The sequence below is a fragment of the Mus caroli genome, chromosome 13, assembly GCF_900094665.2.
Source record: "Mus caroli chromosome 13, CAROLI_EIJ_v1.1, whole genome shotgun sequence".
Taxonomy (NCBI): domain Eukaryota; kingdom Metazoa; phylum Chordata; class Mammalia; order Rodentia; family Muridae; genus Mus; species Mus caroli.
Genome location: NC_034582.1, coordinates 38,967,182 through 38,985,353, shown reverse-complemented (window position 1 = coordinate 38,985,353; position 18,172 = coordinate 38,967,182). Strand labels below are relative to the sequence as shown.

Below are 18,172 nucleotides of genomic sequence, written 5' to 3'. Positions count from 1 at the left end.
TCTCTCTCTCTCTCTCTCTCTCTCTCTCTCACTGTGGAGTGAACTCTTCTCTCTCTCTCTCTTTTTCTCTCTCACTTTTTTCTTTCTTTCTTTCTTTCTTTCTTTCTTTCTTTCTTTCTTTCTTTCTTTTTTAATCTTTTGCTTTCCTATTCCATCCTGACTCTGCACCCTCAATGCCAGTCACAGAAATGGAAGGGCACCAAGGTGAAAATTTATGGATACTATTTATAAAGAGATAATAGAGGAAAAGTAGCTGCAAGATTTATTTTCATGAGGAATCAACTCAAGAATTCAACTCATATATAATATGTTTTATATATGTGTGGATGGACCCTTGTTTATTTATATATTTCAGAGGCATAAATATGTCAAGTATACATTATTTCCACGTAGTGCATAATATACAGAGTATATTACAACTGAGGAGGGCGGGGACTCCACTTAGGGTTCCCCTGCCCTGTGGGACGACTTGTCATCCAGCTTCCCATGTCCACTGTTGAAAGAATGACACAAGATAAAATCAGATGGACCTGCTTTCTCAAATACTTTTACCAGACCTGATTTTCAGAATTTAAGTCCCCCAATAGCAGTGAGGCTTGGATTTGTCAGTCATGAGCTAAGACTGGCAGGCATCTAAAGTGTGTCTCCTGGGACTCATGAGTTCAAATGTAATCCCTATTTTTGAAGAATTAAGATGGTGTGAACTTAATGTAATGCCGAGAGATGAGTTTGGGGTGATGAAGATTAAACTCATCATGTTGAGCCCCCATGACTGAATTCTGGTGGCTTTCCTAGAGGAAGTCGGACTAGACGATACATACCTGCTTGTTGCCTGCCTCCTCGCAGTGTGATACATGCTCGACTTTGAGACTTGATCACCATGAAGGCCATACATCACAAGAAACTGGTCCTTAGACTTTCCCAACTCTAAATAACCTAAGTAAACCATTGGTGCTTGTAAAGTTGCCTGCCTCGGGTGTTTCATGACACTGATGCAAACCTACATCTAGGTAGCGTCTGGCTTCCTTCAACACACATTTTACCCAAGGTCATCCCAGTCAGCACAGCACTCAGATTTCTCTGTCCCTAGATGTCCTCAGCTGGAGGTGGCCAAAATCAAGTAGCAGAGGGACCATCACCAGGAAGAAAAACTGAAAGAGAAACAAACAACAAACAAAAAGCAACGGTTACCTACAAAGATTCCCTGAGTCAATTAGGGACAGAGAATCTATAGACACAAGAACCAGATACTCACATGGCCATTCCATCCAAATTCACAAAGGTCAAAGGTCAAGGTTACCCAAATGGTTGTGAAATTAGAACCGGCACTGAGAATTCCTCTCCCAAGATCTGCTGGAAAGATGCTACATAAGAAAACAAAAAACACCTGGCAGTGGTGGCCCACGTCTTTAATCCCTGCACTTGGGAGGCAGAGGCAGGCGGATTTCTGAGTTCAAGGCCACCCTGGTCTACAGAGTGAGTTCCAGGATAGCCAGGGCTACACAGAGAAACCCTGTCTCGAAAAAACAAAAATAAAAATGAAAAACAAACAAACAAAGAAAACAAAAAACAAGAAACATAATAGTCCCAGCTGAGGCTGGGCAGCCTGCACTGGCCCTAGCTAAATTCTATGTGTTATAGAGAGTATGAACCCAGATATGTAGGGAGGTATCAGGAACAATATGCAAATGAATTATGGTAGTGTGATAAGATTAAACCCACACAAAGAAAACATGGCCTTGCAGTTAGAAGAAAGGCACATCACAGCTCACTGGAAGTAACAGGTCGAACAGGAGACACATAGCTGCGTGTGCTTAGCCTGAAGTTTCCATCAGAAGACAAGAAAAGGGACTTACCTAGATCTCCCTGGTTTCCAGTTCTGAGGTAGAAGGTGAAGCGTTTTAGCAGGGATTCGAATAACATTTTCTCAGGTTAAAACAGAAGTTATATACAGGGCTGGAAAGATGGCTTAGCGAGAGAGCCTGGCGTCCTGAGTCCGGATCCCTGAAATCCACATAAAATCCAGGCACCGTAGCAAGTACCTAGGTTGCCAGCTTAGGGGGACAGAGATCCTGGGGGCTCACTGGTCAGCCAGTTGCTTCAGGCTCAGTGAGGGACCCTGTCTCAAAAATCAAGGTGTGAGAAGCATTTGAGGAAGCCACACCAATATCAACCTCAGGCATCCACTCATACCCGTGTAGGCAAGCAGACCATCCTAAGACATAGTTGAAGATAAAACATAAATAACATCAGGTATGGCCTCGTAGGTTTGTGTGGCATGGTAGTGAAGGGAACACCATTGCCTTTCCTCCTCCTGTGTCTGTGCCAATCTGCCTAGCCATCGTTGCCCTCTTCATGTCACTCAGCACTATCTCTACTTCCCTCTGAACTGTGGGTCACAAACTGCCATAGTGCGGTTGGATAATTGAATGACATTTTAAAAAGAGCCTGTTGTCCCTGATTTTTTTTTCTTTCTGTGGCTCCTCCCAGACACTGGCTGGCCTCCCTACATTCTGCTCCTCAGCAGAATGAAAGCCTCCAGGGAGGAGGGGCATCGTGAGCTTCCTCCCCTTCCGCTCTTGTTCTCAGGCATGGTGGGGTTGGCTTTCTCCAGAGCTCAAAGGCATCCTGAGGTCTGAATGCCCACCGCCTACACAGTGGCTCTTGATCTGGAGAGGGAGTGTACTCAGCTGGCTGTCCCCTTGGAGATAGCAATGAACTTGAGGTATAACAAAGGGTGCTCTCCTTGGAGACAAGCATTGAGATGGGAGTGGGGGTGGCCCGAGGACACACTCCACGAAGCATCACCATGACACTCCAATTCAAGTAAACAACCTTGTTTGGAAGCATGAAGAATTCTGTTTTCATATGGTCTCTGTCTTCATATGATCTCTCTCTCTCTCTCTCTCTCTCTCTCCATCCATCCTTCCCTCCCTCTGTCTATTTATTTTCTTCTCTCTCCCATCATTCCTCCTTTCTTCTATTTTTTTTCTTATGAGACGGCATTTCACTGTGTAGCCCACCCTAGCCTCAAACACGCGGTTATCTTTCTGCCTCTGCCTCCCAAGGGCGCGAGCCCCCATAGCCAAGTCTTCCTGACTGAGATTTACAAAAAATGACTTTCCCGCAAAGGATGTGTTTGTCAGCAAAGGCTTCAAGGTTTGTCCATGAAAGTATGTATATATCCGGACACAGATGCACTCCCAATCAAATATCCGCAGTCTGTTTTCAAACACTGTGATGAGGAACAGACAAGCTTGCGTAGACTGTTGTGCTGTCTGACTTCTCATGACAATGCCAGGCCCAGCCAGTGAGCACCTGTGTTGAAAGCCGGAAGCAGAGAGGCTTGAACAATCCTAAAGAAAAGCCTTGATTTACCACTAACCACTCACCTTAGCGGACATAACAAACCCTCCATAAGTAACCCTCAGCTCCTTAGACCTGAGATGCTTCAGACTCACCACTTGCTTGAGTCATAGCTAAAGCTCTCTTCCAAGAGGTCGCTCGGAAACCTAAACCACTCCATCCTGGAGTGCCAAGATCTTACATATGTGGCTTTCAATGTCACCACAGAAGGAGGAGAGAGAGCATTGGTCATTGAAGCTCAGGGCTTCATGCCAGGCCCAGAAGTCACTTGCCATCTTTTCTAGCCAGATAACATTGGCCAAACCCAGCTGCCCCATGGTCTCAGCCTAATTATAGTGGTATTTGGGAAATGCACTTTCCTATATTTCGAGAAAGGGATAATGGGATCGCTGTTTAGCCAGCTCTGTCATTTGTGGTATTTGCATTGGTCTGTTAGATCATTAAACTTTGGCTGTTCTAAACAGTCAAAGAGAACAAAGAAGAATGAAAGACTAAGCAAGACCCTTATTGGTCCACTACAATGAGATACTGGTTGGATCAAACATTAAATAAGAACAAAATCAAAATGGAAACATGTAAATTTTACTTTATGGTCCAAAATGCACAGAAACCACAGCTTATAGGAACTGTTTTACTCATGGAACATGACAAGATATGAAGTCACCCTGCAATACTGTGATGTTTAGGTTCTGGGATAGATGTAGCCACTGGACTCTAAGAAAGAAGGGACAATGGGTCTTGAGAATTATCTCCCAAGCATGATTTTCCCTAGAGAAACCAAGGCAGAGAGTTTTTCTATCCAAGGATAGGGGAAACCATAGCCTTTTGTGACAGTGTGACGGGCTGGGCCCCCCTTGTGCTCCGCAAGCCAGGCAATGCCACCATCCATTGGTTCAAGCCAGATTCCTCTCTCTCCTACCTTCTGCTTACCCAGAAGCCCCTGGCTGACTCATCCTGCCTCCCTAAGGCCTCCCACTCTTGTCCTCAATCCAAGCTCATCCGTTCTCCCTGGACTTCAGCCATAGCCTCCTACCTGATCTCCTTGATTGGAGCGAGTCTGGACCCATCACATTTCTGCTCCTGGAGGCAATCAGAGCCCTTGTTCTAAAACATTGAGCTGAAGAGGCTGTTAATTGCCAGCCTTAAATCCTGTCGTCATTCTCATTGCCTTAAGAATAAGTCTCAGACTCTTTGGCAGGACCAACAGGCCCAGACACAGTGGGTTACTGGCTTGGTCCTTCAGTCTCTCCCCTTTCCACCAATTCTTCCCTCCCTGGTGTCTCATCTGCATGCTACACTGCTTAAATGCAACCAATTGTTCCCAGAGGGACATGTATTCCTTGACCCTGCCAAGAATGGCTGGAACTCCTCCCTCTGCTTCAAACTCTTGCCTCTTCTCATTTTCCTTCCCTCATCCCTCCCTCTTAGGCGGGATAAAGCAATGCTCCTCTGTTGGAAATCAGGAAGAAATTGCCTGAGCACAGTGCCATCCATCCTGAAGTGGGAATCTGACCAAATTAAGCATCTAGACTTGTCATGTTTTGGATCAAACATAATGTCTTCCGTAGGCTCAAGAGTTAAAGGACTGGTACCTAGCTGATGGGTTCCTCAGAGATGATTGGACCAAGCAAGCTCTAACTTCACCAATGTATTAATGAATTGATGAAGTCATAAATCAATGGGCCACTAGGAGATGAGGCTTAGTTAGGAGTTCTCCAGAGGTATGCACACCTCTGTCTAACTGTATATATATTCTTCAGATAGGTAGATCTTGCGCGCGCCCGACTGGCCAGGAAGAACAACTCTGCAACAGGATCTTTCCGCACACGTTTATTGGGAGAGCTTGATTGCAGAGACGAAGTGACCCCAAGCCCAGAACTGGTGCTGCTTATATAGGCCTAGGCGAGGCGATCTCTCTCATCTGATTGGTTAAGTTGTCTCTCATCTGATTGGTTAACTTGTCTCTCATCTGATTGGTTAACTTTGGTTAATTCTCAAAACCTCATCTTGGCAAAAAAACCTTTACTGCCTATGTATCTGTGGTGGCCAGCAGTAGCCAACTGCCACTCTGTAACTGCCACTCTGCAACGGCTTCCCACAGGTAGGTAGGTAGGTAGATAGATAGATAGATAGATAGATAGATAGATAGATAGATGATAGATAGATAGATAGATAGTAGATAGATAGAGTAGATAGATAGTAGATAGATAGATTAGATAGATAGTAGATAGATAGACAGATAGTAGATAGATAGATAGATAGATAGATAGATAGATAGATAGATAGAAGATAGAGTAGATAGATAGTAGATAGATTAGATAGATAGACAGATAGTAGATAGATAGATAGATAGTAGATAGATAGATTAGATAGATAGACAGATAGTAGATAGATAGATAGANATAGATTAGATAGATAGACAGATAGTAGATAGATAGATAGATAGTAGATAGATAGATTAGATAGATAGACAGATAGTAGATAGATAGATAGATAGATAGATAGATAGATAGATAGTAGATAGTAGATAGATTAGGCCGGGCAGTGGTGGCCCATGCCTTTAATCCCAGCACTTGGGAGGCAGAGGCAGGTGGATTTCTGAGTTCAAGGCCAGCCTGGTCTACAGATTGAGTTCCATGACAGCCAGGGCTACACAAAGAAACCCTGTCTCGAAAAAACAAAACAAACAAACAAACAAACAAAAAGACAGACAAGTAGATAAAGATAGCTCTTCAAATTCAATCTGGGGTGAGCATCTCTGATTTGTTACCTTCTCTCTGCCATGCTGGTCTGGCCCATCACAAGCTCAAAGTAACAGAGCCAAGCAGCTACAGTCTGAAGCTGTGAGCCAAGATAAGTCATATCTCCTTTGAGCTGAATTTCCCTTCTTTTCTTACTGAAAGGAAAGGTGAACCTAGGACATTTGACTAGAGTCAAAATATTGTTACTAAGCAGAGTAAGCCCTACCTCAGATGGACCTGACAGCATGGGGATCCTGCTAGAACAGGGCTCCTCAGTGTGTCCCCAACATCTTCAATGGAGGAGCACACGGGCCCCACTTCACTGGTAGAAAGAGAGCTCACCTTTAGTCCCCTTGTCAACAGTCGCATCCTTTCTAAGCCCTTCTCCTCAGAAGCCAGCACCAGCCAGAGTGGATGAAGACAATATTGATACAGACTGGTAGTGTCTACAAGGTTCACACAACATCTAGGCCTGGAGCTCAGGTATTCCCTCAGGCAAACTCGTTATGCCTAGTTGAAGACCACATGGGTGCCAGGGAGCAAATACTTAAAGAGACTATAGAATACAAAGTAGGTAAGGGACAGAGAGTTGAAGAACTCCAGAGGCAGATGCCCTGAGTGAGTCCTCTTCGGACAGTGCAGCACACTCTACAGAAGGCACCTCTCCATCTGTAGAGGACTCTGTAGAGGAGCCCTGAAGCAAGTGTGTGAGCCATGGCTAACACTGCCAGCAGGGTGTTCACAAAGTGAATGTAACTAGAAATAAAAACCTAAATGGGAGTTTCTGGTAGTCTGAAGGGTTGGGTATTCCCTCTTCCATCAGGACAAAGAGGACATGCCTAAAAGTAGGCAAGAGGACCTTCCAGGAGCTTCCTGAAGAATGAGGTCACTCCTGGGTTTCTGGAAAACCTGAGCAGAGACATGCACACGACCTTGCCTGTAACTCTCCGAGAACAAAAGTCACGGGGCTTTATTAGCTTAGTCTACACTTCATGAACCTAAGCAAGACTGATTATGACGATCTAAAATGGGTGATCTGTGGGATTGGACAGAGCTACAAAGGTGGGGGAGGGGAAGCGTAGAGATGAAAACACTTGGTTCTGCGCTCCCCTGAGCTATCTGCCCAGCTCATGCACCACACAAGTGACCTCAGAGCACTGGGGCAGCTTTCCCAGATGAACAACATGGGAGTCTATTGGTGGCTATAAGGCCTTTGTGAACTCATGTGGGTCTCAAGTAAGCCATAAAAAAAGAGAGAGAGAGAGAGAGAGACCAGCAAGCAAACACCAAATTGTTCCCTCACGCACACCTTGCCATCATGAACAAAAGGGACAGGCTGAGCTGGACCCCAAGGAAGTAAACGCACGGTTCACTGGGGATCTAGTTCACCTCCTGTGGACTTGGTTTTTATTTGTTGTTGATTTGTTTGGTTTTTCAGGAAAGTGTTTTCTTTCCTTTTTTTTTTTTTTTTTAAGACAGGATCCATTACACAGTAAAGGCTAATCACTAACACAGTGCATCCCTCCTCCTCAGACAGTCAATTGTTCAGATTGCATGCATCCCCTGCCACACCCAGCCTATTTCATAGACTTTAATTCACATCTGGATTACTGTAGTGTCCAATACAACATAAATGGCTACAAGCACAGTTGTTACACTGGCCGGCTTCGGGGCTAATAACCAGAAAAAGGCCTGTATACATTCGGCTCTGGTGAATCTTTAAACTATTTTTGGTCAATGGCTGGTTCAGTCTGAGGATGCAGACGTTGTAGGTATGAAGGGATAGCTGCATTTACCACTCTGCCCTGGGACCACTCTTTAGTCAACATTGGAGTCTTGAGAGATCTGCACCGGCTTCAGGGGAGGGAAGGGGAAGCCACAGCTGGCCAGCCAGCCAGAGGAATTCTGCTCTGAGGGCTTGGGGATCTGTCCGTTCTTTCTGGTGAGGGTTGTTGATTCTGGGCACAGACTCAAGAACTGGAAAATGTCAGGCTTTGCTCTGCAAGTCCCTCTGTGATCGGGAGACGCATGTGGAGAGAATACAAATAGGGAACGCTCCAGGCAACAGAATGAAGCCACCAGCCACTCTCCAGGCTTTTAGAGAGACAGAGAAAGAGCTGTGGGGACACATTAGTTCTAGTGGTTTCCCCCTCAAGGAGGGAACACATGGCCTCGCTGTGCACATGAACACTGCAGTATTTCCCTTCCCCACAGTCGCCTGTGTTGCCATTTTTATTGACAGATGTGTATATATGTGTATGTGTCTATATGTATAGCATGTGTCTGTGTGTCTATACGTGTAGTGTGTTTGTGTGTGTAGTGTGTATTTGTGTGTGGTGTGTCTGTTTATCTGTGTTGCTGTGTGTGTGAACTCTGGAGAACAAAACTCCCAAGTCACAGCAGGATCAGACTCCCAAAGACCCCAAGGTAGGCTCTTTCATTGCTCTTCCAACACTGGTGACTCCGGGCTCTGGACTGTGGCTTTATCCCTATACTCTCCGCCTCTCTGTCTACACAGCCTTCTCCTCTGTATGTCTACACTTTCTCTTCTGCCTCGTGTAAGACCACTTATCGTTGAATTTAGGGATTACTAGAATAATCAAGAAATATGTCACCGTGAGATTTATAACTTACATCTGAAGGACCTTTTATCCAAATAAAATTATCCTTATTGTGGATACTCATTGTGGGTACATCTTTGCAGGGAGGTTGCCATTCAGAAAGCAAAACATACGTGACAGCATGATGAGAGTCCAGGGTCGGGAGAACCAAACCAAGCTTTATGGGAAAATCCTTTTGTAGAAGTCCGAGACCCGCTCCTCCCTCTCTGCACAAGATGACTGGTAACAGCACGCACTGCCGCTCTCTGGGTTTTTGGCAGGGGTCACCTGCAGACTGCAGATAAAGAGGACAGAGTTGGTGCTCTCCTGAGACAGAAGCATTGATGTTTGCAGAGCCAGCCAGCCCTTCTCCAAACGGGAAAATCCATTGTAAGGAATTCGTGAGCCGTGTCTCCTAGAGCAGTGCCTTGAGTGAGCACCACACTCTAGAGAGCAGTTGAAAGTACTGTCGATGCTTAGAAAGGCTTCATGGGCACTAAGCCTTCTTACCATCAATGCTGCCACTGAGAAGTGCTAAATTCCAACAGTGCTTGGATTCCCTTTGTGGCTGCAACCCTATCATGGAATTTCTACTATACACCAAACATGAACTCCCTCCCAAACTAGGAGATGCCACTGGGCTAAGAATCCCTCCCACAGCCTCTGCAAGCCTCATTTTCTGTTATTGTATTTATTTTGAAGTTATGTTTTATTTACATATTTCTTTGGGGGCAGGGAGTATGCAGAGGGCATACCTGAGGGAGTTGGTTTTCAACTTCCTCCATGTGGGTCCCCAGAATCAAACCTGAGCTGTCGGGCAGAGGGTGTCTTTACCCACTATGCAATCTTGCTCGTCCGCCCTTCCTTTTGTTTATACGGAACAATGTTTATTCTTTTGCAGTTCTGAGAACTTATGGAGCTATTGTGTCAGCCCTCACTTTTCTTCATTTTAAGTTTGGTGATATATTCCCTTTCTTTAATATTTGAGTTTATCCAGTTGGTCTTGGTTTCTATCCTTGTATTATTATTATTATTATCATTATATTATTATTATTATTACTTTTTAAATTTTATTTTATTTATATGAGTACACGTCTGCACTCTTCAGACACAACAGAAGAGGGTGTCAGATTCCATTACAGATGATTGAAGGCCACCATGTGTTTGCTGGGAATTGAACTCAGGACCTCCAGAAGAGCAGGTGGTGCTCTCAACAGCTGAGCCATCTCTCCATCCCTTTTCTTCATTTTACATAGAAACAGCAACACCTCCCCATACTTGTCCAGAAAATCATATGAGTACAACCGCTTTCTCAATATCACATGGCCAGGGATGGATATACTTCAGGGCTCATACCCAGATTCATACGATTCTAAAACCAGTGAGCTTAACTGACCTATGTTTTCCCCCGCTGGTGTAACTTTGTATAGCAAGGGACAATTTCTGCCAGTGAGAGACTTTTGCTCTCTCGGGCATGAGCTTCTTGTCCTTCAGAGTCTTCATCTGTGTGTACTTAATAGACCTTTTAGAAAGCTCAGGGCTTGGACTTCAGGAGGTGTGGCCTATGTCAGCCAATGAATCTGGCGTTCTGTTTTTAGAAGCCCCAGTTTCAGGGCCAAGGTCAGGTGGTGCCTCCTACCAGCCTTAGATAAATGAAGGCAGGATGTTAGGCATCAGGCTGGTCTTCCTCCTGTATTTATGGAAACCCTGCTAGGGAAGGGGCAGCTCCAGGGAGGTTTAAACTCCCTGGAAGGTGTAAGCAAAAGGAATCTAAAGCCAAGTATTAGGTGAAGTGCAGACCATTAACAATAGGATATCCTGAGAAGGCAAAAGCCAGGTGATATGACTGTTCAAATCCCCACTCAGGGCCACGCTAGAGGTCAGGGTGGGATGCTGACCTGACCTTAAAGGAGCTAGTCATCTTGCTGAAGGCTGGGGTTGAGCTGACATCCTATTTTCTTTAGCCAAGGTTCTGAGCCAAGGATCTGAGCCAGGGAGGTAGTTGGTAAAACACTTTCCTCATAAGCATGAGGAAGACCTGAGTTCATCTCAAGAATCCAGAGAGAGGGGGGAACAGAGGGTTAGATGTTTGTAATCTCAGCACTGGGGAGATGGGAGCAGGCAGATCCCTGGGATTTCCTGGTTCTCCACCCTAAAATACTTGACAAGTTAAGGCTAATAAAAGATCCTGTATCCCCCCCCACACACAAAAAATAGACTGGCACCCAAGGAATCCCTGAAGGCAACCTCTAGCCTCCACACACATGTGCACACATAAATATCATACAATAATATGTTCAGGAGATAATTAGAAAGCCAAGAAAGTCCTGCGTGAATATGCAGTGCAAACTGGTACCTCCTGCTTGTCTGTCTTTCTTCCTTCCTTCCTTCCTTCCTTCCTTCCTTCCTTCCTTCCTTCCTTNCTTCCTTCCTTCCTTCCTTCCTTCCTTCCTTCCTTTCTTTCTTTCTTTCTTTCTTTCTTTCTTTCTTTCTTTCTTTCTTTCTTTCATTTTTGTCTACTTTCAATAGTCATGTGCTCAACGACACACTAAACTCAGTGGTCCAAGTTTGTCCTGTACTCCTGGGACTCCCTGATGCTGTTGTCACTGTGAATCCACCTCACCTGCCATCTGGCTCTTTATCACAGGGTGGCTTCTCGACCACCAGTTAATTCTAAGACTACTTTAATGTCTAGGAAAGCTCTGGTGAAGACCTGAGGGAAGCAGATGCTCTGGGGTCTGTGAATAGACTCTCTGCACATCTCTCCTGGCTGTGCCTCATCGTAGACCTGCCTTACATCACAAAGTTGGGAAGAACATATCTGCCAAAAGAACCATGTCTCTCCAACCTCAAGTCCAGGGAGGTATGTTCTAAGGCTTCCACAAAAACAGAAAACCAAACAACAACAACAACAACAAGCCTCTCTAGGAGGCAATCATCTGAGATTTACAAATCCACCCTGCATGAGAACACTGAAAACATTTTAACTATGTAAAATATTTAGAAGCTTGAAGTCATAAACCACTCTATTCCAGAAGGTGGCCTGGGATTTATGAGTCTCATAACCAAAATGCTATTAGAGAGTTATTCCACAGTGAGTGGAGATGCCTTTTCCCATCCCCAGAGAAGCAGATGCACTAACAGAGGCACTTTAAGAGAAAAACAATCCTTTCCTGTGTTTGTGGGTCTTAGGTGAAGAGTAGGGGAAAGAGGAAGAAGGGGAGAGGCTCCAAGCTCTACTAGGGCACCCTGATATATAACAGATGGGAAGGGGATAAAGATGGAGAGGGGGAGGCAGGGGAGAAAGAAGTGGGGGTGGGGATCTCCAAGTGGTGACTTGCAAATACTTGTCACTTACCTTGCTCTGGGCCAACCCCTCAGGGACCCAGATCCCTCAATAGCTTAGAGTATGATAGAAAAATTTCACCCCAGAGAAGGACAAATCTTCTGAGGCCTTTGAGGCCTTCTTATCATGTTGAAAAACAGCCAGCCACACACCTCAAGCATCTTCAATTCTTCCAAGGGGCGTATGTAGTCTATACTACACCCACCCGCGGCAGTTTGTGCTTGATACAGTTGGCATCAGCCCCTTAACAAAGCCCTACCTCAACACACTCGATAGCAAGGAGATAAGAAAGCAAAACATGATATTGTCTCTTTAAAATGATCGCCCTTAAACTGGTGTTACTAATTAGGAAGGATGCTAGGAATGTCGGACGCTATACCATAAGGTCTCACCAACGTGACTGCCCAAACCTGAGCTGAGCGTGGACGATACCAATAGGCATGCCAAAGTGGACAGGGGCACACAACCCTTCAAAAGGAAGAAACTACAGGCAACTAAGGAATGCTGAAAGGAGGAGAAATCGTCCTCCCCTGGGAAGAGCACACCAACTGGTTGTCCAAATGGCCAGGCCTGGAAACATGCATTCAAGAAACATTACACAGACCGAGCAGGATGAAATTAAGAATATATACGTATATACATATATGCACGTAATGACAATGAATGCAAAAAGAGGCCATTTCAAAGAGAGCAAAGAGAGTTATAGGGAAAGATTTGGAGGGAAAAAAGGGAGGAGAGAAATGATATAATTATATTATAGTCTCAAAAATAAAAGAAAAATATACATAGAAAAGAAATATATGGAAGGAAAATTTTTTTCAGTATATTATACTACTGTAGGGAATATCTGAGCCATAGCTAAAATTATGTGAAAGCAGAATTAAAAGGAGACTCTCATGGTTTGCTTTAACACATAAAAAAAATAATCAATTCTTACTGGAAAATGTATGAAAATATTAAAACAAAATAAACAAAGTAGGAATGCAGCTTGTAGCAAAACTTAAAAAAACCAAACTCCTCTAAGGCTGGCGTCTCCTTCCATTATATTTCCAGTTTGATTGTGGCTCGCTCACTCACAAGCACTTTCTTGGTACCAACATTGATCTGTGGTTACACAGAGAGATGTGGATGTGGAAGAAGATGGAGAAAAGAAGGGAAAGAGGAGAGAACAGGGGGTGGGAAAAGGGAAGGAAGGGATGAGAGTGAAGAACAGAGAGGAGGGGAGGGGAGGGGAGGGGAGGGGAGGGGAAGGGAGGGGAAGGGAGGGGAAGGGAGGGGAAGGGAGGGGAGGGTGGAGCCCACTCTTGGTTTAGCAGGCTGCTTTGGTGCTTCCACTTTCAAGTTCTACCAATTAACTCAAGCACACGGTTTCTCTTGGCAGCTCTCTGCTTCCATCACAGATGGGATGGAAAAGTCTGGCTGCTGCCTTTCTGGCTCCTCTTTCCCATTTCCTTTCCTCACAGCTAATTTAAGAAAGTCTACATGATACCAGGACAAGTGTTGGCCCTGCCTCTCACTTCCCTTGCCTGTCCTTCTCCAGCCACCCACAGTCCCATCTCCTCCAGAATCTGAGACTGGTCTGGTCTGACTACAGCATCCTTAGCCCAAGTAACCAGTGTGGCACGGAAGGAAGCCATACCTCTCAGGAGGGGGATCCTGTACCTGTATACACTTCTTTCTCCTGCAGACTTCAATGCCTCTGAAGTCTAGTCTCCATAGCTGGAGACTGTAATTCAGGTAAGAACTATAAGCCAACATAGACTTAACTTTGAGCATACCCTGCCCTTCGAGGTTAGATCCACTCCATGGATGTAGGCTACTGCTTGGCCTTGCTTGTCTCTCTAATGTGCCACCCCTTCGCCCGATGGGACAATCCTGGCATCTGCAGTTCGTAGCCATGCCCTGGCTCTACCACCTCACCCTATGGAGAAGCCACTCCTCTCTTGATGCCTATAAATAAGTAGATAAGATTTACCAGACCCGCTTGTGCATCAGTATAGACCATGCCGGGGCATGGTAATGGCTAATCTTGATGTTCCAGAGATGATTAGGTTGGATCCTGGGGACTCTGATCTTATTTGTGGATTGATCATGTGATGAATTCATAATATAGTGGCTGGCAAATACTAATGTCACCTTTAAGAGATGGTGACAGGACATGAGGCCTCCTTAAAAAGGTAGTCACAAAGAGGATGTCATTGGAGGTCATGTCTTGCCTTGGCCCCTTTCTTTATCCCCTATCAGTTTCCTGTCTACCACTGAACCATCCCTGCTTGGCCAAACCCTCCCTGCAGTGATGGATAGAGCCCTGCAAACACTGAGCAAAGTAACTCCTACCTTGCCTTGGGTTGTCTAGCAGGCAGGCATTCGGTCCCAGTGCTGAGAACAGCCCACCTCTCTGCCTAGGACTTCTGTCCACACCCTCAGCTTCTGAACTTCACTTCCAGAACACACACAAGGGTAATGGATGGGAGCTTCTGAGGTGGCCGGTGTAACAGAACCCCACTGAACATGGAAGAGAAAAATGTATAGGCAAAGTTCCTGGACAAGAGGGAATGGGGATATATTTGACAAAAGCACATGTTATGCTTATATAAGATTCTCTAAAGAAAATGAAATATTTACTATCCTGAAAATATTAATACTTACTGGGCTAGGACTAAAAAGTGCTCGGGTCAATTCAGACTTCATGAAGTACAGACCTCACCCAAGGCTCTTTGACATTGTAATGTCCCATTATTTCTTGCTGTCTACAAAGCATTGTGGCCCAGGAGTCACTTTACCATCCAGGATGGGTAATGGTTGGCAGCTTGTCTGGTGTGCCATCATAGCTCTGCACGGGTCTTCCTCTGACTATCCCTTGGACACACTAAGAACTTCAGTCACCCTGGGACATGCTCACCTGCACAGGGTCCCAGAGCCCCATTCTTGTCTTACTCACATATTGCATATTCTCTCTCTCTCTCTCTTCGATTTATTCATTTATTATGTATACAGTGTTCTGCCTACGTGTATGCCTGCAGGCCAGAAGAGGACCAGATCTCATCATAGATGGTTGTGAGCCACCATGGGTTGCTGGGAATTGAACTTAGAACCTCTGAACGAGCAGCCCATGCTCTTAACCTCTGAGCCATTTCTGCAGCCCATATTCAGTCTCTTATTCATTCGTATATGAGCAGAACGGTGCCCAGACTGTCACACTGTAGACTCTAGTGGTTGAATAAATATTGGCCCACAGAGTTGGTAAGGGTATTCACTATGGTCAGGGACGGACAAGAAGACAAGGACTGAGAAACTCCTAGCTAACCCAGAATCGTGTCTAACTCCAGTCAGCCAGGGCTTCACTGAGCCAAGAGTGTCTGCTTTGCTCCTTAGAGAACGATGGAATTTCAATAGGTAGAGATGGGACATGCAGTGGAGAGAACGTTCTGAGTAAGACCAGAGAGTGGGGGCCAGCAAGATGGCTCAAGCAAGATGGAGTAAGTCACTTAGTGCCAAGCCTGATGGCCTGAGTTCAATCCGCAAGGCCTGCATTGGGTGGAAGGAGAAACCTGATTCCTACAAGTCATCCACTGACATAGATAGATAGATAGATAGATATAGATATAGATATAGATATAGATATAGATATAGATATAGATATAGATATAGATATAGATATAGATATAGATATAGAGAGATATAGAGATATAGAGAGACAGACAGACAGACAGAGAGACAGACAGAGAGAGACAGAGACAGAGAGTCAGAGACAGAGACAGAGAGAATAGAAAGCTGCAGAGACTATTCTGGAAGGAGCAACTAGATTTCCCAAACAATTAGCTACACGAAAGCAGGTTGGGGCGAGGTGAGTCTGGAAGAGCAACAGAAGCCGTGTTACTGCTGGTGGCAGTGGCAGGCTAAGTACCACAGGCACATGCAGTGGTAAATAGTGAGTGGCTGTCCACCTAGGCAAGTTACAAATGGCATGGTGATTCAGGCTGAGCTGTCATTTCTGCCTTTGCCAATGAAAGTTATTAACATAAGGTTGCTAATGCGCCGGTCGTGAGGGGTGAGCTCACCGACATGGCAGTGAATTAAGAGCCCTCAGTGGGTGAAAGAAGACGCTTCTGCATCACTCTTTGGCAAACTGTGGCTGGGGCCAAAGGTCCAGTGGCCTGAGTATCACTTACTGCTGTCACTTAGACAACACCCAAAGGAAGCAAAAGGAGAATGTCTAAGGCCATGAAAGATATGAACAATGGCTATGCTGTAGCCATTCCAAGGCGAGTGGAAGAACACCCTCCAATTAGTCCCCAGCATGGAGAGACTTCAGGGTTGTGTCTTGGTCCACACAGAACACAATGGTTCCCAGAACTAAGCTATAAAGGATCCTTCTTCTGGAAGCTCAGGATGGCGTGTGATCCTTCCAGTATCTCTGACCTCAGTGCCACCTTGGTGTCATCTTCAGTAGCCTTCAGGGCAAGATGAACCTGGGCTCTGCAGGAATCATCTGACCAAGAAAAGCTACACAAAGAGGCTGTAGGCTCCTGTGGAGTTCTCACACCTCTCCCAATGCTCACAGACCTCCTTTTCCTTACTTGGTTGCTACATCCATTCCAGTAGTGATAAGCGACAGGCCCTGAAAACCTGGGCACTGTCCCAAGGTGAAAAGTTCATGGAAACTTAGTCTCCTGAAACCGTGGCATCCTGTATAAAGAATGCTCCAATGTCCTTGCTTTAGTTGGTAAATGGATCTGTGTGCTTTCCCTTAATATTGCTTTATTTATTACAAGTGCTCCTAAGGATTGATATTTTGACATATAGCTAAGTTAGATTCTAGGCAGTCCTTGATCCTCAGTCCTTGGCCTGACCTTGGGCATGGATAGCTAAATCACTGCCCTACACAGAAATTTACCATTATCTAGGAAGAAGGAAGTTTGTGACCTAAAGAGGAACCAGAGTAGATTCTTAGAACTATAGATATCTGAGTTACACCCATACACTAGGGGGAAGGTGGACTATACTATAGACTAGAGTAGGAACTATGGCAAGGGCACGAAGCCCTTGCCCCTGACTTCTAAGATTAAGTGGACCTTAGGTGGAGCTGTTTTTGATCCCAGTTGTTAACATTGAATTTTATGCCAGCTTGTTCCTGCCAGTCCTTCCGTGTTTGCATTCCTCTGTTTTGTGTAAGAATCCAGTAGCCTCTTTGTACCTTGCCGGTGTGTCACCCAACTTCCCTATTTTCTTCTGTATAAAAAGTTTGATGATTGATTTGACAAATTACATTCAGATCCACACTCCCTCATGTCCAGTCTGTCTGTCAATTCCGACTCCTTGTCCACCTGCAACCAGAGACCCGTTCCATGCAGACAGAGATCAAAGAGGGTCTGCAGCACTTGGTCTCCAATATTATCAGTGTGGACCCAGAGCTCCAAAGCCCACCATTTGCAAGGGACTTCCCTTGGCTTTTAGTGTCCAGGGTAGGCAGGGGTCCCTGTCAAGATACTCAATAGTTCCCTGTGCCTGCCCACCCACCAAGCTTCACTTTCCAGCCTTCTGTGTAGCATCCTCTTGGAAGCATGACCCTCCTACGCCTGCAGCCTGAGAGTTCCCTGGAGTTTGGTGCTGAGTGTTCCCAGCTCCTATCAATGTGACCCCTCTGTGATTTCAGGCCCTCCAACGTCCTCCAGCAACGACATTCTAGTTTCAGTTGCCAGAAAGAGATAAGAAACGTGTGGTCTCTTGACATAAAAACTCTGTCCATAAAACACCAATACCAGTGTTTGGGGATCTGGGACAAAGCCTGCATCGCTGTGTGTATCAAGAAGCCATAAAATGGGCAGATGGGCATTGGACCCCTTCCATTCCATCCCTCGCTTGCTTGTAAAGGGCTGGCTGCAGCAGGCTTGATATGATTGAAAGAGAGCTTTTGGAGGAGAGAAAATGGCGAGGACCAAGTAGCCTGGAAATTTTATTCCATTGAAATCTGTTGAGAAGGCAAACAAAAAAACAACAAAAAAATTTTTTTTCAATTAAAAAAGAAGATGAAGCCGGGCGTGGTGGCGCACGCCTTTAATCCCAGCACTCGGGAGGCAGAGGCAGGCGGATTTCTGAGTTCGAGGCCAGCCTGGTCT

At 45.4% G+C, this 18,172-nt stretch overlaps 1 long non-coding RNA gene across 1 annotated transcript; it reads right to left on the bottom strand.

The window, feature by feature from the left end:
* Window positions 1-309: 309 nt before the first annotated feature.
* Window positions 310-2,510, bottom strand: LOC110307575. The gene is made up of 4 exons (XR_002379425.1): window positions 1,857-2,510; window positions 1,256-1,350; window positions 822-1,151; window positions 310-493 (listed from the first exon to the last, which is right to left on the bottom strand). It is a non-coding gene; the product is annotated as an uncharacterized LOC110307575 (long non-coding RNA).
* Between the last annotated feature and the right edge of the window lie 15,662 nt (window positions 2,511-18,172).